This window comes from Pogonomyrmex barbatus, unplaced genomic scaffold, assembly GCF_055798465.1.
Source record: "Pogonomyrmex barbatus isolate J1 unplaced genomic scaffold, ASM5579846v1 scaffold8, whole genome shotgun sequence".
Lineage (NCBI taxonomy): Eukaryota > Metazoa > Arthropoda > Insecta > Hymenoptera > Formicidae > Pogonomyrmex > Pogonomyrmex barbatus.
In genome coordinates, this window is record NW_028297182.1 from 2,749,602 (window position 1) to 2,774,458 (window position 24,857).

General features: G+C 43.9%; 1 long non-coding RNA gene across 2 annotated transcripts in view; it reads right to left on the reverse strand.

Moving 5' to 3' along the window:
• Positions 1 to 24,857, reverse strand: part of LOC148934699 (uncharacterized) — an 85,197-nt gene that overhangs the window by 15,515 nt on the left and 44,825 nt on the right. The gene's annotated exons all lie outside the window — the stretch shown is intronic.

Here is a 24,857-nt window from a genome sequence, read left to right on the forward strand (position 1 = left end):
AGGGAAGAGGAAGAAGAAGAAGAAGAAGAAGAAGGAGCGGAGAAAAAGGAAGAGAGAGAGGAGCACAAGAGCGAGTCGAGGGAGACGAGACGAGATGATACGGAGAGGCGCTCTGTGCCCTCGTACACGAACGGTCGATGAGAATGCTCGGTGGGGGCGGACGAGGAGGAACAGGGAGCAGGAGCAGGACGAGAGTGCGGGAGGGGTGGAGGAGGGTGAGGTCGAGACGCGCGAAAGGAGCCGCCGATAGAGAAGGAGAGGAAGCGGCCGCGAATAGAAGGAAGAGGAAAGAAGGGATACGACTGCGAGAGGGTGGCCGCGGGGCAGGAGGTTCGCGATCGCGCGAGCGCGCGCGCGCGCGCGCGCGCGTGTAACGAGAGAGAGACGAGGGGTTGAGAGAAGCGGTCGGGTGTGAGAAGGCGTGAGGGGGAGGACGGGCGGGAGAGAGGCAAAACGAAGAGGCGGAGGGCAAGCCGGTGAGAAGCGCAAAGGGGGAGCCAAGTGAAGCCAAGTGAAGTGAAGTGGGGCCGCGGGACGGACGCGGTGGCATTGACCCCGTATAGTAAGTAAGGTAATGTGAACAGCTAGCGCGCGGCCCCTCTCTCGCTCTCTCCATCTCTGTTTCTCTCTTCTTCCCTCTCCGCCGTTTCTTTCCCTCTATCCTCGTCACTCTCGCCGCCTATCTTTCTCCTTAGTCTCTCTCTCTCTCTCTCTCTCTCTCTCTCTCTCTCTCTCTCTCTCTCTCTCTCTCTCCTCTCTACTCCGCGGCCAAAGGGTTCCCATCGGGATATTGTTCGGTTCGTGGGTACGGGAGGGTGACCTCAGGGTGGACAGCGACCTCGAGAATCGTTTATCGACCGGCTAGGTCGCCTGAATCGATATCGATCCTGTTCCGCGCTCCTGCATGCACGCGCGCGCGCGCGTGCACGCGAGTAGGCACGGGATCACGATGGTTCCGCGATCGCGACACGCAAATTCGGACCGATCTCGGCGAGTAGCTAAGATGACCTTGGACGTCGGTGAGGAAGCGTAAGCGTCGCGTTTGCGTTCCATTGTTCCCCTCCGTAGTGACGAGCGGTTCTCACAGGATATCGCTCATTCCGTCGTAGGTATACCAGACCGGAAGCTGACCTCCGTGCCTTTTCACGGCATCATCGCTCGTATCGAAAATCGCTCGCGCGTTCTCGAGCGTTGGCTCGAGATTCTTACGGAGAATCAATCGCGCTATATGCATTTTAAACGATGAAGTAGAACGATGATAGAAGGACAGACTTCAACTATGTTACGAAAATGTTCTTAATTCCTAAGTGGTTAATTCCTAAGTTCTTAATTCCAAATAATTCTTACGAGATGCATCGATTGCATAGTATTACCGATTGTTTCGTATCTCTCATTTGACTTTTATAAAAAAGCTGTATAACTAACATATTCTATATACATTTTCTATATTCTATATTCTGATATATATAAGCTAGAATAAAATCTCTATGTGAAATTTATTTACATTTCTTGATTTTTTAAAAATAATTTTAATAATAAACTAAAAATCTCTAAATTCTCTAATGAAATATCTAATCAGCAACCTGAGTCATCTCGGTTAATAAGAAATAGAAATATGAATCATCGATCTCTCTCGATCACCAGGAATTTCAAGAAGGACATCGAACGACCTCGGAAAATATTATGGCAACATTAGCCCGTTCGATAACCTTCAATCAAATAGTAACTTGAAGTAAAACCACTTACTTAATCAGCAAGTTAATCTTGGTGATATTATCTGAGACTGTCCAATTGCTTACTAAAAGTAAACATTATTAAAGATTGATATATAAATTTTGATAAATTTTAAAATATTATCATTTCCAAGAAATTTTCTTCGTATTAAATTAATATTTTCGAACAGAATTTTATTGAAAAATACGATTTTACAGTTTGCGTTGCATAAAAATAATGTCTAATTAATTTAATATAAATATCAATGTAAATGTCAATAAGAAAAGCAGTATGATAATAGATATTAATCTGACATAGGAGTCGGAGATTGGTATCGATTGATAACGCTTGTTGCTGTTGTAATATATCAAGCGATCTTTGTTCACGGCACAACTTCACGAACTTTCCATCCGTGGGACTCCGTTTTCGCGATCGCCGAGTGACACTCTCGAATGCGAATGCGACTCTCGACGGAAGTTTCCCACGAGACTATCCCGCTCGCGGAGGAAACACCACGTGACCGACGGTAACTTTACAACCACTACTTAATCCACGCTCGTCCTAAATCGTTAACAATGTCACGCGAATGTGGTGTGTCATCCGGAACGTATAAGAAGTTACTAAAGCGTCAATGTCACGCGACGCCTTGAAATTAATAATACAGAGAGCAATTATCTAAATTAACCCCTCCCCCCTTGCGCTGTATTAAATAATTATTAAATTCTAGCTTTGTATTCTGCGACAACCGTAAAATTCCACTGCGAAGTTCTCACGTTTTTTTCCGTAAATGAAAAAATTGACAAGACTATCGTCTTTTCAATTCATATTACATCGAAAACTCAGCAAAATTATTCTTTTGGATTTTTGCTACGCGTGTAAAATAAAAATTTAAATTTTACAAAATTATTATCACAGAAAATAAAAAAATAGAACACCTCAAGTCGCACGATTTCTGATTATTCGATAGCAAAGAAGAAAGACAAATTTCACTCGATCTTGCACGTCAGTCTTTGCACGTGCAACATTTTTTAACAAAAAAAAAAAAAAGTAATATAATTCAACTTAAGAACAATATAAATGTCAAGGCTGCATGTGACGCTTGGTGACACGACGCATCAATTTTAACGAGTTGTTTGATGCTGGACCCATACCCCCCACCCCTCCGTCGATCTAGAAAGACTGATATCCGCGAGCAGAGGGTACCATGGCAAACGGGACCGATCTGCACTGGCATGCGATGTTACCGTCGTCCTTCTCCTCCGAAGTGCACGATTCGTCCATTAAACGCAGCCGCGAAAGAAACAACGAGGAACGAATAGCGCTAACCGCGGGACGAACGTTCCGCGCAAGTAACGCATACCGGAACACTTACGTCGCGCCGCGCCGCGCCGGTACATGTGCACGCACGCACGCACACACGCACGCACGCACGCACGCACGCACGCACGCACGCACGCACGCACGCACGCACGCACGCACGCACGCACGCACGCACGCACGCACGCACGCACGCACGCACGCACGCACGCGCGCGGGAGCGCGTCCTTACGAGCGAATGATGCATGCGTCACGTGCGAGCGGCACCGCGATGCGCATACCAGGAAGAAATCTCGCCGGACCGCGAGAGCGCAGTTCCAACTGCGTTCGCCGGCCTGCAAAGCTCGCACGGCGCATGCACGATACAATGCGAGATGAACGACACCCGCGCGCGCTCGCCGTTCGAAATATTCCAAGGGTCAAGCGAAATCGAGGAGGCTGATGTGAGAATCAGGTAGTTCCATTATCTCGTTAAGGAACATCCGCTCGAATTATCGTGCTAATTGTACCATGACTCTACCTTACTACGGAGTATCATCGTCGAGGACGACTCGCGAGCTTCCGTGTAATGGGCGCACGCAACAGAAAGAAATGAAGATACTTTTTTTTTAAAAATCGTGAAACTGTTGTCTCGTTGAATTTAGTTCCATTGGAGGCTTATGTCGGACCTATCGTCGTGAGAATTATTGGCCCGAGCGTCACTAATTATCAGAAATGTCATTTTTAAATCATTCAATTTTCTTTCTATGACGTCGACAGTTAGGCCATTATTTTGTAGATAAAAAATTGTTTTATATAAATTCTAAATATATAATTAATATTGCGTATTTAGGGCGGACATATATATATAAAAAAAAAAAAACATTTTATGCAATTCCAAGCAAGAAACTTCAGGTATAACAACACCGCAAATGCAAATATTTCATTTTTAACGTGTATTTAACAGCTGCAAAATCTGTTTACGCAGAGGATACGGTAAGAGCTCGTGCCTCGAACCAAAGTTCCGGTATGCAACCGGCGGACAGCTATGTGGCAGCAAATGCAGTCGCGGGCACGACATTGTTGCTTAAAATCACCGGGTTCGACACGCCGACGCGGTGTTTTACGATGCGTTCGAAATCTCACGCGTCACCTCCGTCGGTCGACCGGCGGACTTTCACTTTGTTCTTTCTGGAAGTGCGCGGCCTCGTATATCCGATTGTTCGGATTTCAATAACCCCGCACTTACGTAGCGGCCGAAACGTATAGTCGGAACGCGTATTAGCGTGGCGCGCGCGCGCGCGCGCGCGTGCGCGTGCGCGTGAGCGTATGCGTATGTGTGCGTGCGTGAGAGCCGCGCGGAGTGATGTAACCGCGTTCCACGCTCCGTGCGACCGCTTGAGACAGCAGGGGTGGTCAACGAATCGATCGTGATCAACCAATCGATTGATCTCGAATCTCGTAACTCTCAGCTTTCAGCTGTGTGAACTCTGTGAATTCTTTTTTACACTTCTGATGCACCACGTAATTATTATATACTTTTTATATAATATTCTATCGAGTGATATTTCAATAGAATTGCTCTTAATCTCAGAAATTTAGCTTGACAACGTCTATTCTACATTTGAAGGGATCTATTGCCCAAATTAAGCTCACGAGTTGAGAATTATTTTATAAATATCAAACATTTATGGAAATTTTATTTTAAATTTAATAATCAAATGCACCGACTTTATATTAAAACGTAATTCATTTTTCATCAAATCTCTCGATGTAAATGTGAATAAAAAAGGAAAATAAGTAGTAATAAGAGCTTATTACTAGTTAACTAATAAATATGAAGATATTTATTCATTATAAGATTATTTCTAGCTCGAGAGAGAGAGAGAGAGAGAGATTGTGTGTAAGACGTCTCTCAGGCGTGCACTTCCAATTGCGTGTTCCCCGAGGAACACATCATCACATCACCCGCTTATCAATTATTACATCGCTGGTATATTATAATCTCGATATGGTCGCGATCGTTATTATTGGCCGTCGCTTATCTTATCGAGACGGGCGCGCGCGAGAGACGTCGCGTGTCACGGAGCCGTCATGGAATACATCTCGCGCCCGCCTTCCGCCTCCCGCGTCGCAACGTAAACGGAAAACGCACGGCGTAACGCGGAGAACGAACGAGAGCGCGTTGTTAACTTTCTCGGGATATTCGGGGAAGATCGTAACGCGCGCGCGACGAGTTTACGATGCGATAACACCGTGGGACACGTGGATTAGTCGTAAACTCGTCGCTGCATATACGTACATGCCTTCAGCCGCGACATGGAAAATCGAGACGTCCGGCAAGGACAAGCGAGATCGCGAGCGCTCGGCTTAGAAATTTAAAGAACGGCCGCGCACACGCGCGGCCCGCCCGCACCTGCGCGCACGTGTGCACGCCGATGTTCACACACACACACACACACACACACACACACACACACACACACACACACACATGCGCGTTATCGGCTATACCGCAACCTTGAGGATCGAGAATATATCTGCACGCGTGCGCGCGCCGGGAGGATAATAACTCTGCTCCTCTCGGCTCCTCGTTAATTCCCGGCGTGTCCTTAAAACGCACTCTTTTTTCTTTTTTTTTTTTTTTCCATGAGAAAACTTGATGACCGACGCGTAACGTACGGAAGACATCCATAGGCATCCGCTCTCACGCCCGATCGATCCTACATTATCGTGAACGGAAACGTTTACGCTACACCAATAAATTCGTGAATCACTTTGTTGATGATCTCGATGTCCAATGTCATGAGTATATAATTAAATTATGTGACAATAAATGCGTTCTTCTTTATCTCAAGTTACCAAACTACTATTCAATTCGATTTTCGATTCTGGTTTCAATTGCCTCGTTTTCTGTGTCGATAGTCTGTGTAAAAGATATATGTTACCCCCATTTGAAATTGACGGGCAAGACTCTCGGATACATCACGTGACACGGGAATCTCACGTATTTGCCGGATCTACTCAGAGATCGGAGAAAAGATCGTTGTCACGTGGCATCTCGTGGCACCGCGTTTCAACCTGGGTTCCCCCTCCGCCCCTCCCCCCTCACCTCCGCGCTCCGCCACCGAGAGGGAGCCTCACTTCGTGAGGTCGAGGAATTTAATAACGGACGAGGTCGAGTTGCGCGCCGGCGCACGCTCCTCCGAAGAACGGAGCGCTTCGTGTTGGTGACCAGCGGAGGTTGCGCTCATTCATAGGAATTTTACAGGTTGTCAGGCAGGTTTGACCGGCCTTTGTCATGGGAGCGACGCGGAGAAGAGCCATCCGGGAGATGGGGAGGGACGAGGGAGGAGAGAGAGAGAGAGAGAGAGAGAGAGAGAGAGAGAGAGATATCCGTCTCTTCTCTTTTCTAGCTGAAGCGCACGGTGACCGAATCACGGATGAATTTAGACGTCGTTGCGTATACCTACGCATACCTACCCACTTATCTGTCTCTCTCTCTCTCTCTCTCTCTCTCTCTCTCTCTCTCTCTCTCTCTCTCTCTCCTCTGTCTATTCACGGTAGACACGATAGATAGATAGACACTCGCTCACCGGCGACCTATGCGAGTTTCACCTCGGCGTTGTTTCACCGCCGGCGCCGTCGATCGATTCCGGCCAATCGGGATTTTAGCTTTGTTGTGACATACGAGAGTGGAGCAGAGCGGCGGCTGCGGCGGTGGCAGCGACGACGACGACGACGACGACGACGACGACGACGACGACGATTTTGCCGGAGCGGAGTGCGCTCGAACTCGTGAGAAAGAGAAAGACACGGTCGGCCGACCATGAGGATCAGTGGCGAATCAAATAAGATAATCGGCTTCGCCCGTGTGCGTGGACGATACGTGCTGCACTGATGGAGAAGTCAGTCACTATATGAAAATAGAGGCCTATATTCTTACCGTACGTTCGTTCGCTCGCAGCGTTAGACACGGCAGCCTAATTTTTTGAGTTTCGCTCGCTAAATATGAGGATCGCGCGATGTGAAGCGAGATAAGCGCCGGATTTAGAAACAAACGCCGAGAACGCGTACAATATATCGATATCTTCGCGTCAATTGCTCCTTGCGATATAAAAAGAAAAGATAATAAAATGCTTTAAACGTCTTGACGTCAATGACGATGAATTTTAAAATCAATCACCTTTTTTTCTATTCACAATTTTCATTAAGATTACATATATTATTGTATTATTGCTGATTTTTATTATTAATTATTATTAAAAAATTATTATTAAAATTAAAAAAGAAATTATTATTAAAATCTGAGATAATACTAATATATATATTATTTATGTTATTATTAATACTAATATATATTATTTATATTATTATTATGTTCAAATCTGTGTAATTGTCATTGATCATTATATACATAAACATGCTTCTTTAATTTATTTTAATTTTTAAAATTATCTTCCAAAGAAACAGTCTTCCTCTAAAATATAATAGTAGCGATGATATAGAATTAATATTGCCACTGTGATATTGGGAACGTAACGATACTTTGAAAGCGGAACTATCGATATTTCGGTAGCATCGCCTTATCGTTAACATCCTATGCGGACGCAGGTTACCATTCTGCTGTCCGATTTAACGATCGACGCGGAACTAGGAATCTCTCCGTTTAGAAGCAATCATTGTAGACGATTGTGTGCGTGTAATGCGATACATATGCGAACCGTCAATTTTATTTGCCATTAAGAGCCACGTGATTTTTAACTACCGAGGCGCGGAAACTGTGTGATCCGTCCAACAGCAAAAAGAAAAGAGAGAGAATATATTCGTGAATATATCGGTTCTAGTGGCGGCGATAAGCGCCGGAAAGGTGAACTGCGCATAAATTTCGAGGCGTGATACGATACGAATAATTTAAAGACCGTCATACGTTGTTCGTCGCGAATATTAACGGGCGATAACGCGCGCCGCGCGCGATAACGCTACAAAGGAATAACGCGGAAATTACCGTCGCACCGAATATCTCGTTCGAAAATGGTCGCGATGGCCGCCAATTCCAAAAATCCCGTCAATTTTCAACATTATAAATCTGAAAAATTTTCCGCTAAAACGTATCCTGGAATTTTTCGACGGCGCGGTCGTTGGCGCTCAAATTAACGTTTCTACGCGCATAAATATCGCCGACGTTCTCCTCCCCCTGCGCTGCGCTCGAGGTGTCGGCGCGACAAAGTCGCGAGGACGATAATCGCCTCGGCATATCGATACGCGTACCTGCTCGTATCTATACGCGCGTGCACGTACGCGCGTTATACAGTCGTGCGGACACATACGGCACAGCAACGATATCTCGCGGCGCCTCGTGTAGGAACTTGTGAACCGCTCTTTTATCCGGGGCGCAATTGAGTCAACGGCCTTTCGAAAGAGAAGAGAGAGAGAGAGAGAGAGAGAGAGAGAGAGAGAGAGAGAGAGAGGAGTAACGGTATATGATTATTACTCCTACCGAGTCTATACTCACGAAACTGAAACATTCGCGCGCGTTTCGCAGCACTGGTTTATGGATATGCAGACTATAGACATCGCTTTACGGTGATCGCGGTGACAGATCAACGCCTTTTAAGCGACTCGCCGAGTGAAACGAGACGGATACGCGTAAGTGTCGGTATCCAACAATAAGTATTTAAGTCTTTAAGCCATAAGAAATTGACCAATCATAGTCGAGTATTTTTTTCATATTCGATTATAATTGGTCAATTTCAATTACTTCTTAAAGCTTAAATCACCTATTGTGGACCGACACCAATGTACGAGGAGTACTCTTTCGAACACTTTTGAGATGGAAAATTTTGCGACAATCTCGCGAACGTGGGACTGACGCGAGAGAGATCGTTTTTGAGAAGACGAAAAAAAAACGTCACGCTTGAGAACAGAAGAAGAAACAAGCCAGTCAGCGTCGGATTGTAAATGCCTGAATTTACATTAATTCTCGCTACTGCTAAGCCCGTACTATAATATCTTTTCTCAATATTTCTTCTCTTTTCCAATATCTCTTCTCAATATTCTTTTTTCAAATCTTTGTTTTTAAGATACGATAAGTTAAAAATTAGACGTAAACCAAATTGAAATCAATTTATAAAAGGTTGAGACTTGAATAAACGATTCTTAAGAAAAGAAAGTGAATCGTCATCACAATAAAATGTAGAATAAGATTAGACACTCTAGAACGTTAATACGATCGCATAGCTATGGGCATATTCAAGGGGAGGGGAGAGGGATTCAAACTTTCAGAAAAAAAAGTTAAAGTAAAGCTAAAGGTACAAAAAAAATATTTTTCTCATTCAAAATCAGGAATAGCGAGATATTGTAGGCTCTAAAATAAAAAAAAAAACAATTTATTAATACAAAAAGTTGCTGTTTATATATTACAGAATTGATAAAAACTGCTTCGAAGAAAATTCCACGCCCAAGCGCGTGACATACAAATCATCGTGGAAGTAGTGGAAATTTCTGATAAATATTGCCATCACGAGATATTCACGCGTGATGATATCGATACATACAGACGTTTAATGAAAGAGGATCTTCACGTGCGGATCTTCGTCGCGCGCTAAGAACGCGCTACTTTCTCGAATCGCGTGGAATAGCCTCGGATAAAAACTGCACATCTAACGTAAAGCAAACAAACGAAAAATAGCGAATCTTTCGCTATGTAGATCGTGTGAGTTATGAAAGTTATTGTAGATACGTGCCTGCACGCGCGGGATATAGCATGGCAGTTTGGCAAGAGTCTGCTTAGCAAGTATCTACCGTTTTAGTCGAGCCGTCGCGCGAGTCACGGTATTGTTATCCTCGTTGTATAGCCGTTGGATAGCCGATGACTGCCGAGAGCGGCCGCAGAGCGAAAGGGGAAATGCTCTCAAACTGCGCGGAAAAAAAGAGAAATCGACGGCTAGATGAGAGATCGATGTCCTATAAAGAGAAATATCTGCCGCTCGAGAGCAGCGGCTTGGTGCAGCAGCGCTTTTCATCCGTCGTCATGCTCGCGTGAGATCTTTCATTTTCAAATTTTTCAGTAGGGAAACTATCTTTGACCTGACGATTTCACACATTTTGACGGAGCTTTCAATCGAAAAGTGATCTTTAGAGCACATTTTTAATCAATCGACATTAAATATTTCATTATCTTTTTTTAATTTTCATAAACGCGAGCTCTACTTTAATTCATTTCATATTTAATTTATACCAGTTGATTTTGTTCAAAATATAAATGAAATGAAAATTTATCTTCTCCTCGTTATTGACAACTCAAAAATCAATAAAGTAAATTATTTTTTTAATAATGCATTAAATATTTCTTCCAAATATTTCTTATCTATAATAAGAATTGATAATTAATACATAAATGATAAGTAATATACACATATTTTAATATCGTAATTTTCATCATTAAAATCCTCCAGTTGTTCGGGGTGATACCCCCCCGAGTACTCACCTGTTCTGAGCTTACAAAAAATTAATATCGATAAATAATCGAGTCTTTTCAATAATCAAATCGTACGAAAGTTCTCGAGTCCTGGAATAAAAAAAAAAAATAAACGAGGGACACAATGTCGCGAATGTATCGCGCCACGATCGGCGTTCGATCTTTTTGAAATCGCGTATTGAAAAATACGCTCATAATCTTTCTTTATTCTTCTCGCCCGCGCACGCCCCCAGGACGGCGGAAGGGAGTGGAGTGGAGGGGGGAGGGGGGAGAGGGTAACGCATTCCACGGGGCCGCGCCATCCGCCGACGATCTGCATTCGCAGAAAAGGACGAGGCGGCCGAGGAAGCGAGCAAAACGAATTAGCATCCCGATCGTCCCGAGCTCCTCCATACGGTCGTTCCCTTACCGGGCCCCCACCCACTGTCCTTGTGATGTGCCGGCGAAGGAAGGTATGTACGGTTTCTTCTTCTTGTGTACACGCGGGAGAAACATACGAGGCGGATTCGCGCAAGCAATCACATAAATCACGCGGATCCCGGATGGCTCGTGAACGATTTCTATAGATGGTAATAATACGCCAAACGCCAATACCTTCGACGCCGCGCCGAGTATTTAAATACGGCGTGGGTCGGCTGCTCGCGACGGAAAAGGGGAGGGAGAACGGGAGGGGGTGGGGATATCTTAATGCATACAGGGTGTTCCAAGTGCCACGCGCTTCCTTCCTCCTTTCGTTACGTATATATTCGTCTTTGATTAATCCGATATCAATTTATTCCGGACGATTTCATCGGATCGGGGGTAGGACGGGGGAGGGGGAGGCGCGTCGTGTGCCGCATTTCGTATCGTGCCATTAATACGGGAATCACGTCCCGCATATTTCGCACAGTCGCATCGAGAATAGCATCGCATTCCCCGGTATGTTTAGGGGATGGTTGCGTGTGCGGCTAGAAACCGTAGATACCGGCTACAGTCGGTGCTGGGTATGAAAACTACAGTTAGTTTCTCTACCTGGGATTACAATCCGAATAGACAACCAAAGTTTACCATTGCAGTGTTATGAGAATCGGCTAACCCGAGTCAAGCTGTTTCCAAAATAGTTAATCTCGACCGTTCTCCGTATCGGGAGGCACGGTTTAAAAATTTTGCTCTCGCTCGCCGGAAGCGAAGATCCGAGTATCAGAGACACCCTTGCGTATACCGCGTATATCATCTCGTGAAATATTTGCGATTCTCGCATGCGAGCGGTTCGGACACGAATTCGACGTCCGCGTGTTCCACTTTATGGATGCATCAGCGAAGTACGAAGATAAACGTCGACGCGAGTACACGTACCTGCGTCGAAAGATACCGTCCGAATGCATGTTTATCTACGAAAACTCGCTACATATATTCAAAAACAGTGAATTCTTTATATCCGAGGATCCGCACGTGAGATTCTGATATTTCATGATTTTTACAGCGCTCTCGAAATTTTCCATTTGTCTATCTTAGTTATTCACAAACTCAATATTTCAAACATATTATATAATAAGTCTCACGGTATTTTTTAATCGAAACCAGTAATTACGTTTCTCAGGATTATTGGAAAAATCTCGCAAAAATTTTCGAAATTTTTTTATCTTAAAATCGTAAAATCGCCTAACGCATTTGTTCAAAATGTTACTTGCTTAATAATTATTGAATATGTCTTAAATTATTTAATCAAGATGTTAGATTCTTTTGTTAAGAAATATTTCGGGCTTAAATAATTCACGGATGATATCAATGAAATTCGGATTCAAATAATTCACGGATGAAATTAATTCGTAATATTCAAATGAACGAGCCAAGGCTATAAGCTATATTGCATCGTCTTCTCTCAATTCGTTTGTAAGTACCAGGCGTTAAGCGAATGCAAGTTGGACGATTCTCTCCAGGAACACTTGTACTTGCTGGTGGATAAATACTCGTTCGATACACACCGACTTTGAGCGTGTCCGTTCGTTCTACGCGCACACTTGCAAATGCACATTGACTACGGTCCATAGTCTACGAAAGTGTTTTATCGACTACATTAATACCCCAAGTCTTACGAAAGTTTAATAAATACTTAAAAAAAAGAATTATCATAATGAATGTAATTCTTCTCTACAAAAGTATATAAATTGGAGAACTGGGAGAGAGAGAGAGAGAGAGAGAGAGAGAGAGAGAGAGAGAGAGAGAGAGAGAGAGAGAGAGAGAGAGAGAGAGAAATGCATTTTGTGCGGAACGTCGGTTATTATTAATTCCTTAATGTATCATTAATTATAAAAATTTCACAATTTTATAAAATTTTTCAACATGTATTATGATATTCTCATCTGGAAGGTTAATATTACATGTTCTACAATAACTAACCAGCCGATATTCCAACATATCCGCTCATCGCGTTATTAATACTCGCTCGACAACTCCGACCTGGCTTCTCTCTCGTAATTCCGATCATCCGTGGCTTAAACTACTTGCGACTACTTGCAAGTAAAAATAACATGGCCTAAAATTAAGCTCCCGATTATTCTATCACGATGTCATATGCTATACACTGTATAATCAAAGTTTTCACTCACGCTGATATATTTTTCATGGGAATATTAACGATTACTAGACTATTATATTATGAATGCATATATTTTTCGTAGGAATATTAACGATCAATGAGCAGCTACCTGACATCACAATTGATACTTCAAGGCCCTTATTATTTATCGGTATCACGGGATCATAGATTATATTTTACATTTCTGTTCAACGTTTTTACATCGAGAGGAAACGAGGAGAGATTCGACGCTCAGAGGTTTATATCGTTTCCTATGACAAATCTGCGAGTCTAATCATATCAATCGAAATTAATTAAATTAACTTTTAAAATAAAAATTGTACATATATATATATATATATATATATATATATCTGAAATCACAAGTCCCATCAAACGATACGCACGCTTGACAGAAGCCATGCGTATCGCCTGATCGCCGATAGATAATCGATATAACTTGCAGATTGGCGATGCTTTCTTCGTCAATATCCGGTCGTGTAACCCGTTCCTAGGCCCATCGGCTAGATTCGCCCGAACAGAAAAAAACTGCCCCGCGAGATAGACGCGAGCGCTCGCGTCCTCGCGGCCGCGCGATCGGTGGCGCGCGCGCGCGCGCGCGCGCGCGGTACCGCGCCGGGATTTCTCCTTGTCCTTATCCCGTGGCGTGGCTCGCTTGCGTTTGGTCGGAGGTCGGCTGGCCGGCCGGCGTCAGACCGGGACGTCAGCGACCCCGCTTCCTCGACCTCCGCCTAAGCGGAGAGAGCCACCTACACGGCTCTCACACCTACTCGGAGCACTTACATGTCCGTCCGGCCGGGAGAACGTGCTCTCCGCACGGACGAACCGCACCGGAGACTACTACCTAACGGGCCGAGCAGGCCGTGCGTCTGTCGGCGACGCGCCACTACACGCGTCAACGATTACGCACACGCGCGCAGTGGCGGATGTCCTTTTGCGTATGCGTGTGCAAGTATAAAAAAATTCATCGAGACGCAGAAATGTATATATTTTTTTGCAATAAATTTTTACATACTTAATTGTACATTTGGAAACACGTAAATATTTCTTTATGCGAACTTCGTTTATTATCCACTTAAATAAAATAAATAAATTATACCTTTATAAATAATATCTTTATAAATAATATAATTTGTGTGTGTGTGTGTGTGTGTGTGTGTGTGTGTGTGTGTGTGTGTGTGTGTGTGTGTATGATGCAATGTAATGTACGTATAAATTTTCTATCTATATTTTTCCATCTATACAAACTTGGTTTACTATTACTTAAATAAAATAAATAAAATAAATAAATTTATATATAAAAATATATGATGTGGTAATATATGATGTAATGTATATATATATATATAAAACATAAAAAAAAATATATATATGTATATATACACACATACAACTTTTTACACTTTCTATGTTCTATTTCGTGGATCATTGCTGCGTGAATATGAGCGAAATCGATAGATGTGAATTTTCCTCTCTCAATGTAAAAAGTAAACGGGCTTAATATAACGGGTAATAATATAATGAACAAATTGGAAATAAAATGTACATAAAGATGCGCGACGTGCAAGAATAGAAAACTTGTAAACATCCATTACGTCCAGATTTTATATGAATATTACTGTCTCTGGAGCCTTTACAGAACTATTAAAATTAATTATGCATATATTAGATTAAATCTTCCGTTCAAATTTCGTTGTGTCAAAAATATGATCTTCTCATGAATGCGGGGACGTGATTTTCCGGACTCGCGCAAGTATCAGCATATTCCCATAAAACCGAACGACACACGAGTCGTATAAGTGACCTACCTTACTCCGTTTTCTCCGCCGCTATCAAACTTCTCAGGCCTCTCGTTAAACCGCATGGGCAAACTGCGCGAGGAGAGGCGCGAAGAGGAAACCCTCGTTTGTACGATCGCGATTTTCCTCGCAAAACCAGCTCCGTACCGGAATCTCCGCGGAGGAGAGAGAGAGAGCGGGTGAGAAAAATCACTTGTGTGTGGACACGGGGATTATTTGTAGAATCGTAAACGGCCGCGCTACGTTCCTCCGGCGTGTTCTACGTCCGATGCCTATCATCCATTCGTTGTCTCCGGCATAATACGACGCGCGGCGGCGCGCACGGCCGTTCCATCATACACGGGCACGCCGGGAATTCGCGGATATTACGGCGCGATATTTACCACCGCGAATTCCGAATAGCGGCATATATTACCGCGGCTCCGCAGTTGGGCCTCATGGTGACCGCTCCGCGGGGCCGGACACGACGAGGTAAACGCGGCGTCGCTGAGGACGCGCTCTTTACGTTCCGAGCTCGCCTCTCTATCGGCTCGGTCTAGAAAACTATCGATAAGGAGTGTTGCCCCGAGGATGGGCGGAATATGGCGGAATCCTGTGTTTGCACACAGGATGCATGGCGCGATAGGGAGAGCGAGGGAGAAAGAGAGAAATTCCGGACTCGCCGCAATAGCTTGTTAAGTATACGATGAGACATGGCGAGCGAGGATGGTTTTTTTTTAGGGTGCGGAACGGGGGTTTTAGTCATTCTGATGTACCGATGCTAAGAAGACTGCGTTTCTTTCCTACGTTACTCCACTTTTGGCGTTTTGATATTGATGTTCATTTGTTCGGCAACATCGATACTTCATCGGTATTATATTGTGATCGTTGCGTTTTATATGGTTTTTATTTGGCCCCTGCGAATCACGATATTAACATACGCCAGATTTATACATCGAGGGAGCGATATCTGGATTACCGATGGTTATAATACGACCCTCGAACAATAGGCACACATGGAGCGAGTAGCAAGATGATTCATGGTCGCAGAATCAACACGGCCTTGACAGACGCCAGAGTGAAAATTGATCCGCGTCGAGATCCCTTTCCCCCTCTCTGTATCCTAGCATAATCATATATGATTATCCACTCAAGGGTGCCCAAATTTAGGAATCTATTCGCTGTTGTAAGATAATTTAGGAGATATTTTGACTTTCATGCAATGTCATGCGAATAAAATACAATCAAATACGAATTATGAAATATAAGGATTATATATATATATATATATATATAAAATGTTCTATTAAACTATATTTAAATCATCATATCATTAATTCAATATCAATGAAAAAGAAAGAATATGTTAATTACAAAATAGGATTTTTTATAAATTATAAAATATTCTGTTATATTTATTATAAATTTAAGTAGAGTTCTGTAAGTAAAATCTGTAAACCGTAAGTGTATATTTCTGTAACCGAATATATATTTCTGACATCAAGTTCTACAGTGACATTAACTTTTATGTAATTGCATCCTTTAAGTCAATGGAGAGATTATCCTATTATATATTTAGTAAAGTATATCTAGTTATATGTATAACTAAGTATGATATAGAAATAAATGGAATATCTCTACACGTGGTATATTGGTATACCCTCATATATAATCGTCATCTTGAAAGTGGGATGCCATCCTGATTAGTCCGAGTACTCCAGCTTTCAAAATGACCGCGGTGGCCATCGCCTAAGAGCTATCAATAAACACAGAGAGAGGATACATTTTCTACTCTCTATCTTCTCGGCGTCTTCCACCACGTCCTAAGGACAAGTCGTGGCAAGTCCTGACAGGTTTTCGGACAGATTTCTCTGTGTCTCACGTCGGTATCTATATTGGGTGGACTTACGCGCTCGTTTGCAGGTATGCCAAGCATGTAAGGTCTCTAACGTTGAAACGCCAATCGTCCGGACAAGACGAGTGGGAGGAAGGGCACTTCGCGGGTCGCATAAAGAGAGAGAGAGAGAGAGAGAGAGAGAGAGAGAGAGAGGGAGAAAGAGTGAAAGAAAAGATGGAGAGAGGGTGAACAAGGCGAGAGGTGGGAGAAATCGAGAAACAAGGAGGGTTACGAGAAGGAAGGAACGAGGGAACGGAGAGGCAGAGAGGCCCTACTTCTCCGGTCCATGCCTCAAACACATACGTGCATCCGTACGCACGAGTATGCGTTCGCGCCCGCGCCAACATAAACGTATATCACGCGAGGCGCATCTGTAGCGTCGTGTGTAAGGAAGGCACAGACTCACACCCACACATACACACACACGCGCGCGCGCGCGTACGCCACGCGCACACACGCATACACGTGTGTAGTTACGTGGCCCGGCTGACTGTCCGTCTCATACTCTGGCTTCACGACACTCTTTAAAACTCGACGTAGAGATACGGTGAGAAGAGACGGAACGGAGAACGGATGGGACGGTGGGAGAGAGAGGGAGGGAAAAAGAGACAGAGACGAGGGGTGAAGAGCACACGCGGCGCGGGGCGCGAGAAGAGGAGGGAGATGCGAAGAGCGTGGAAGGAAAAAAGAAAGGACGAGAGCGCGGCGCAGAGAGGAAGAAGAGGCGGAGGAAGAGGAAGAGGAGAGGGAGGAGAAGGAGGAGGAGGAGGAAGAGGACGAAGAGGACGAGACTGCGCGCGAGGCATACGCTGCCTAGCCGACGGGAGACGACGGGAAGAACGGAGACGGCGGGCAACTCTCAGGAAGAGAGACAGAAGGGAAGAAGAGAGGAAAGAATGCATTTGTGGATTGCTCGATAGAGTAGGTGGGCGGGTAAGAAGGCTAGGTCGCGCGCTGCGTTGGTGGGAGCCCCGGCCGCGAGAGCGCACACAGGCGCTGGACAACCTGGAGCGGACCTCGACCGAAGGAACGTACGAACGAACGAACGGCAACTCTGCCTATACATATTATAGAATACACCGAGTCGAAAAGGAGAGAAAGAGAGAGAGAGAGAGAGAGAGAGAGAGAGAGAGAGAGAGAGAGAGAGAGAGAGAGAGAGAGAAAGAGAGAGAAAACTTACACCCCGACGTGGCTATGGCGACACGGTGGGAATTTGCCGTTCTCGCGCGTACGTTAAATATCCTAGCGATACGTACGCACACGGATTTATACACGTGCGTACGAGTACGTTGTACGTATATACGCGTACGCGCGAATATAAATACACCGTGGTGTATAGGGACAAGTCGATGGTCGGTTCGGCCGGTCGGGTGCGCATATACCGGTCCATCGGAGGCCAGAAAGCAGATCTTGCAAAATCATCCGCGACCCCGCGTATGCCTCTAATGAAGATGTGGTAGGTGTATGAATAAACGGTCGCTGTGTGTGCCAACGTACACAGCTTTCGCTCCATCTTTCTTTTTCTCCCTTTCTCTCACTCTCTTTTTCTCCCTTTCTTCCCCCGTCTGTCAGGTGAGAGAGAGACACTCGCGATACCTCCTGGCTCGATGGCTTCAAGTGCAATCTCTACAATTCCCTCCCCCCCTCCCCTGCTTGACGATAATTAGAATTGTTATTTCACTTGTTCATTAAAATGTGATAATTTAGTCAATTTCCCTATCGCTCGTCGTGCCCGCTCTACTTGATTTTCCAATTAACGTAATGCCCAAATATTTATTTAGTCTTTATCTCCGTTTGCGTTGCTATGATTATTTGACAAATAGAATCGCGAGAGCGTTCTAAATGATCTAGTCTCGCAGAAACCTAATAAGTACCTCTCCCTTTTCTTCGCTCCTTCGTTCCCCCTCTTTTTATCTTCCTCTCTCCTTCTCCCTCCTTCTTTCTCCATCTCGATCTCTCGTTGCGCCTCTGAAAATCGCGGCGCAATGTCGGAGGACGGCAGGTGGCACGGTGAAGGGAAAATAATGCCGCGGTGATATCGCGGCTGCGAAATTCCTTTTGCTTTCTCCGCGCTCGCGGTGGCTTTAGCCTCGCGGTGGGTGTAACCGCCTTGTTTGTATGTTAGATCGCGCATTATTTCACGACGTGACGCTTTAATGGCGAACTCTGATTTCTCGCGGCGCGCTGGCACTGGCGAATCTTCGCCCTGGGCCCCGATGCCTTTTCCTTAACGGGGACAATCGGAAGCGAAAGATCGTCGATAATCACGGTACGGCCGCACTTCTCCAGATCCAAATTCGGTACACCGCGACAATTGGCTCCGCAAACCAGTAAGTGGGGTTTGCGAATCTCTACTCAATTACAGAGATTTCCAAATCGAGAAAATGAGATTCACACGGCACATTACCAGCAGATAAATTGTTTTAAGATACTCTGTTCTGAATTGTGAATTTTTACAATAACACGCGATTAAAATGAAAATTTAATAAATTAACAATAGTGTACAATTTTGTTATGTTATTATAAGTAGTATTATAAGTGAGGAATATCGGCATAGGAGATGACTAAAATTGATTTTATCGAGATCAATATGATATTAATAATATTATCAGTTAATATTACTCTTAATTATTGTAATCAGTTTCTAAATTGTTGACTTGCAATATTTAATACGTATGTTGAAAACGGAGGGATGCATAAATATGATAAATGTAGAAAATTACGCTTCCACGTAATGTGAATCGATCTTATCGATTTGATCTTAATATTAGAGCGATTAATAATCGCAACGCGCTAATTTTGTGTGACAATCGAAATGTGCAATACACCCGCGGTTTTCTCTCTCTCTCTCCCCCCCCTCTCTCTCTCTCTCTCCCCCTCTCTCTCTCTCTCTCTCTCTCTCTCTGTCTATCGCGAGCGGGAGCAGAACCGCTTTACAACAACGCGGAGAGCGTTCGTCTCACGGTTGCGGACCAGAAGCGAAATGAACACGCGGGGTCGCCCCCTCCCCTCCTCCCCCCCCTCTCTCTCTCTTTCTGCGAGATAGCACAATCTGGTTGTGTCTTTACTCCGCGCGGGAATGTAAGGGAGAATGAGAAGGAGAAACGAGAGACGCGGAAAAGGAAAGAGAAAGAGAGAGAGAAAAAGAAGGAGAGAGAGCAGCTGGGTGGCGTAAGGTTCTCAGGTAGGAACATTTAGACGGACGTGCACACATCGAGATTCGTGGCCGTTCGCCGATCGTTGACACGGGGGCCCAGAGTGCTCGACTGCATTATCGTTGGCGTGCGAACAGGTAACCTCGCGATCTCTCTTTTTCTCTCCCTCCTCTCCCTCTCTCCTGTTCCTCACCCTCTCGCTCTCTGCCCGCGCGCGTGTATATACGCGCGGTTATTTTGTTATGCCGCGCTCGTCCACGCGCTGCGCAAACAGATTGCACTCCGCGAGAAACGAGACCTCCTATCTATGATATGCGAAATGGAAAATAATCTATTTCTATGTATCGAAACATATACCGGGGGAGATGAGGGGGAGATAATGGTGCGGTCGTCATAGCCCGGCGCCATTACGATACTTAAAAAATTGATTGATCGATGAATGCGGTTTATTAATAATCCTGGGATTACACCGAACGTCCTGTGGATCGATCGCGCAATATTTACGCTATCGAGAGAACCTCTCATCTCTCTCGTGTAAACGTTATTTCATTGAGACAGAATCCAGATTACGAAATTCAAATTCGATTTTTGAGCTCAAATTTTTCATAATTAAATAATATGCAACTAATAATTTAATAGCGGACAGTGAGTTAATTTGAACATAATCAATAAGTTTTGAAATTTTGAAATTTTCTTCTTGTCAATTTTCTGGAAATTGCATCTGGAAAGAGAATTAGGTCGATCGCAATTTGGGCAAAATATGCCAGAAAGATATATGAAAATAAACGATCGAATAATCTTTTAATATTAATTTTTACTACATTTGTATTTTATTCAGTTTGTTGGAGCCTGCACTCTGCATTTCGCCCTCGTAAATAGAAAATGTGAAATATTCGTCGGTACACGAGTGAGACGCAAAATCACGAGATCGAGGCACGCGCAACTCATACCGCATACGTCACAACGCCAACGAACGCGCACCGCGCCGCGCTCGTGTTACGTCATGGTACAATATTTTTCCTCGTTATTATCATTAACGGGCGCGCGAGCGGACTGTCGCCGCGAGCGGGCGCAGTGCAGCACAGCGCGGCGTCCATCGATGATTTCATGCCTAAACGCGTGATTCCCACGCTGGATCCGTGCCACGGTGTCCACGCGATTTCGCGGCGTTCGAGCGCCTTTGAGCGCCCGGATTTGTCGAGCACGCCGCGCCCCCTCGCCGCGTCACCTCGGCCGAGAAACCGATTCCGTGGTATCTAGGGTGCCATCGATCTCGGCGTACTAGCGCGGCCCACCGCTAGACTCTCGTCGCGCTCATCGGATTTCTCGCCGTTCCATTTTCCCGGATGTCCTTTCACGCGCGCACCGCCGGCCGGCTCATCGTTCTTCCAATCGGTCGCGGACTAGAGAGCATTCGAGGCGCTGCGCTACCGAGAGCGCGCACCGATGTGCGCGGACGCGCGCGCGCGCACGAGCGCTCGCATGTCGCGTCGCGTCACACCAATCCGATCCGATCCGATTCGCAAGCTGGAAGCGGCGGAGAGGCGGGCGCGCACGGACACGGACGCCTCGTGTGGCACGGGCCACATTCGACGAGGGGCGTCGAAACCGGAAGTGGTCCATCGAGAACGGGAGTTGCCTTGGCAACCGCGATCTGCTTTAACCCCCGGTCGATCATCGGTCTTCCGCGTCGTTCTATTATTCGGAATGGTCGCGCACATTCTGAGAAGAAAACAGATATATATTTATAAACGCCCTGAGATTACGAAACACCTTCCGAATGCACGCGCGGTGCTGTAATAATTAATTAATGAGAGGAAATTAACAGAGGCGATTGATTAATGAATAATAAAAAACTAGAAATATAGCAGCTCGTTGTTCACATTTGATTAAGACATGAAGTATAACGGTGGTAAGATAATAAGTAACTGAGAAAGAAATTATAGGCTAGCGCAAAATATGAAAACCATTAGAATACTAATTTATATCATCTACTACATGATTGAGAGGGAAAATTATTTTAATGTAAATATTTGATCGGCAAGAATCATAACCATAAACATTATAAAAGTTTCTAAAGAGCTAGATTTATATATATATAATATGAGGAGTTTATGCGAGAGATGTTGAGAGATGTATTGACTGATAATCCGCTAAGAGCGTACGCCAATTTGCCACAAGTTTGTCATAGTTTGGCCGTTCACGTGACGTGAGAAGGAAAGGTACAGATAGCATTTGTGCTGTGTGCTTATATAAAAGCGAATAAAATAAACTAAACGGAGATGCAGGTATAGAAAGATATAATAATGAGCGAGAAAGGCGGAGGAGGAGAGAGAAAAGAGAGGCTTATGACATGTATACATGAATATATATATATATATATATATATATATATATATATATACGTATATGTGTATGTTTGTGCATGTATGAGCGTGCGTGCGTATGTGTGTATGCCACTCGTTCGTTGATAGTCGACGGGAGGACGGTGCATAGCCGAGTCGAGTGGTCACGAGGATGCACGAAGCTGCAACGGCGTCCCACGACAGGGGCCGAGCGACGCAACGCGTCATGTTACGTCGCCACGCTGACAGGACCGTCATAAAACCTCATTGAACCCCAGTTGAACCGATTTCGAACAGATTGATAACATGTTTCTTACAAACATTGCAAATCATGGTAAAACGGTCGAACTGGTTTCTTAATTCTCCTTTTCATCTAGAATCGAACTTTTAAGTCGTCTCATCGATCACATAACTTTTATTTCTATGTCATTATGTATACTTTTATTTGCATTTATTTATATATATTTGTTTGTAATTCTCATGTTCTCTATTTTATCCTCTTAAAAAGAAATTCTTGTTGAAGTTGTTCCATTTGTCGCTCTAAGGAAAAGAAAGTCTTTTAGTTGTGAACTGAAACATTGATATTGCGCGTACCAGCGAGCGAAAGAATGCTGCATCGCAAAGAGACAGCGTATAATTCACTCGAGCCGAACTAACGGCCGAGGAGAGATTCCGCCTAATTTCCTGGCACGGGCAACGCCATGGAAAGCGTCAGACTCTCTCGCTCCGCGCCTGCGCCAGGCACGGATCAATTCAGCGGAGAGCCCAGGCATTTTCTCTATTTCCTTTCTGTCGAATTTCAAAGATGAAACCGCACTTTTCACGTTAAAAAAAAAAAAAAAATCAACGAGGAAAAAAAGCCATAATGTATGATGCACTTTGTGTCGTGCTGGAAGTACATCACCATTAGACTCAAGACGACGCCACGTATTGCCAGAGCGGAACTTGTACTTCTCGCGGTGAGAACTTCTACCTTTTTCTTCGGACTTTTGTGATTTAAATTCGATAGAGTTCAATGCGCATAATCGATTCACGCGAATCCGTTCGTCTATCCGTCTGTCCTCCCGGTGGTTATCGCGGCTTTCAAGGGCGGTGATGCCTCGCAATCCGATACTGTATGTGTGACTCGTTCGATATATGTGTGTGTGTGTGTGTGTGTGTGTGTGTGTGTGTGTGTGTGTGTGTGTGTGTGTGGCGCGCGCGCGTGTGTGTGGGTATGTATGCAGTGTATTGTGCCTGATGTGTGGGTCGTGCGGGGCGCGTTGTGTTGTAGGAATGCTGTCGGCAGCCGGCAGCAGGGTCGCCCACTGTTACTCGCTCGGACTTGCTTTTGCTTGCCTCTCTGGCCTTCCCGCGCGCGCCCCGCCGTGCAACTCGCTCGCTCGATTCCGTTTTAAAACTATATTGGCGTGCCCCCTTTGTACTCACGGGCACACACTCGCTGCTCCGAAAGGCGTGTGCATGTACACACACGCGCGCGCGCGCGCGCATATCACATTACATATTTGTCCGGAGGAAGAGCGAGCGAAGAGGAATCGTCGCGTCGGCCGGCTCGCGCCTCTTACATGAAGAGAGACTTTCTAGAATAATTTTTTCCGTCTTATATTTTCGGATAAACAAACGGGACACCGATCGGAGAGATAATTTCTCATTTGGAAATGCGACCAGGAAGACGGGATAAGATAAGATAATTTCATTTACATAAGTATGCATTACTATTTGTCTTCTACTTTTTTTATTATCGTCATGATTAACTTTCACAAAAATGATTGGATAAAAATAACTATTGGATAAAAATTGATTAACTATTGGATATTCCAATACACAAGAAAAAAATTTTTAACATTTTCTTAATATTTTATTATTGATCAAATTAACTAAAATTCGATTAATGAAACGAAATGCAAATTATAGTCTTAATTGAAAAAAAATCTTAATTGAATTAAATAATATGTAAAATTACATAATAAAGTGCATGTACACTGGTGTTAGATACTTTACAGGATAAAGAATATGTCGAAGGGTGTCCATTATTCATGCGAACACATGTTTGGTCAGTAAGCGAAACAGGATGGTCGCAGATAGCAGACTGTAAAACGTTCCGAAACAAAATCATTAATCGTAGTAAATAATTATGATTGCTTTTTATGACAGTGACATCAAAAAAAGCTACTGTAATATATCATACGTCATGCAAAATGCAAATGGGCACGTTCAGCAAGGTTTTAATCTTTATAAATTAATATACATATTTCATGAATATATTTATATATTTTGTATTTAATTTTATTAAACATTATTTGTCACGTATGTATCATGTATGTATATAAATTAAATAAATGTTTCCATACTTTCTTATATAATATGAATATCTATTTTTATATTTGAGATGTCTATTATCAAATATGCATTTGCAAACATTTGCTATTTTCTTATATTATAATTTCGAAATTTTATATTAAAAATATAAATATAATTCTTTGATGACATAAATTTTTATCGTATTCCATAAGAAATTAACATTTTTTTTATTTTATTTGTTTGATTAATTTAAAAAATTAAAATTTCATTAAAAAGATCCTGTGATTGTTAAAAACGTACAAATTTGACGCAAT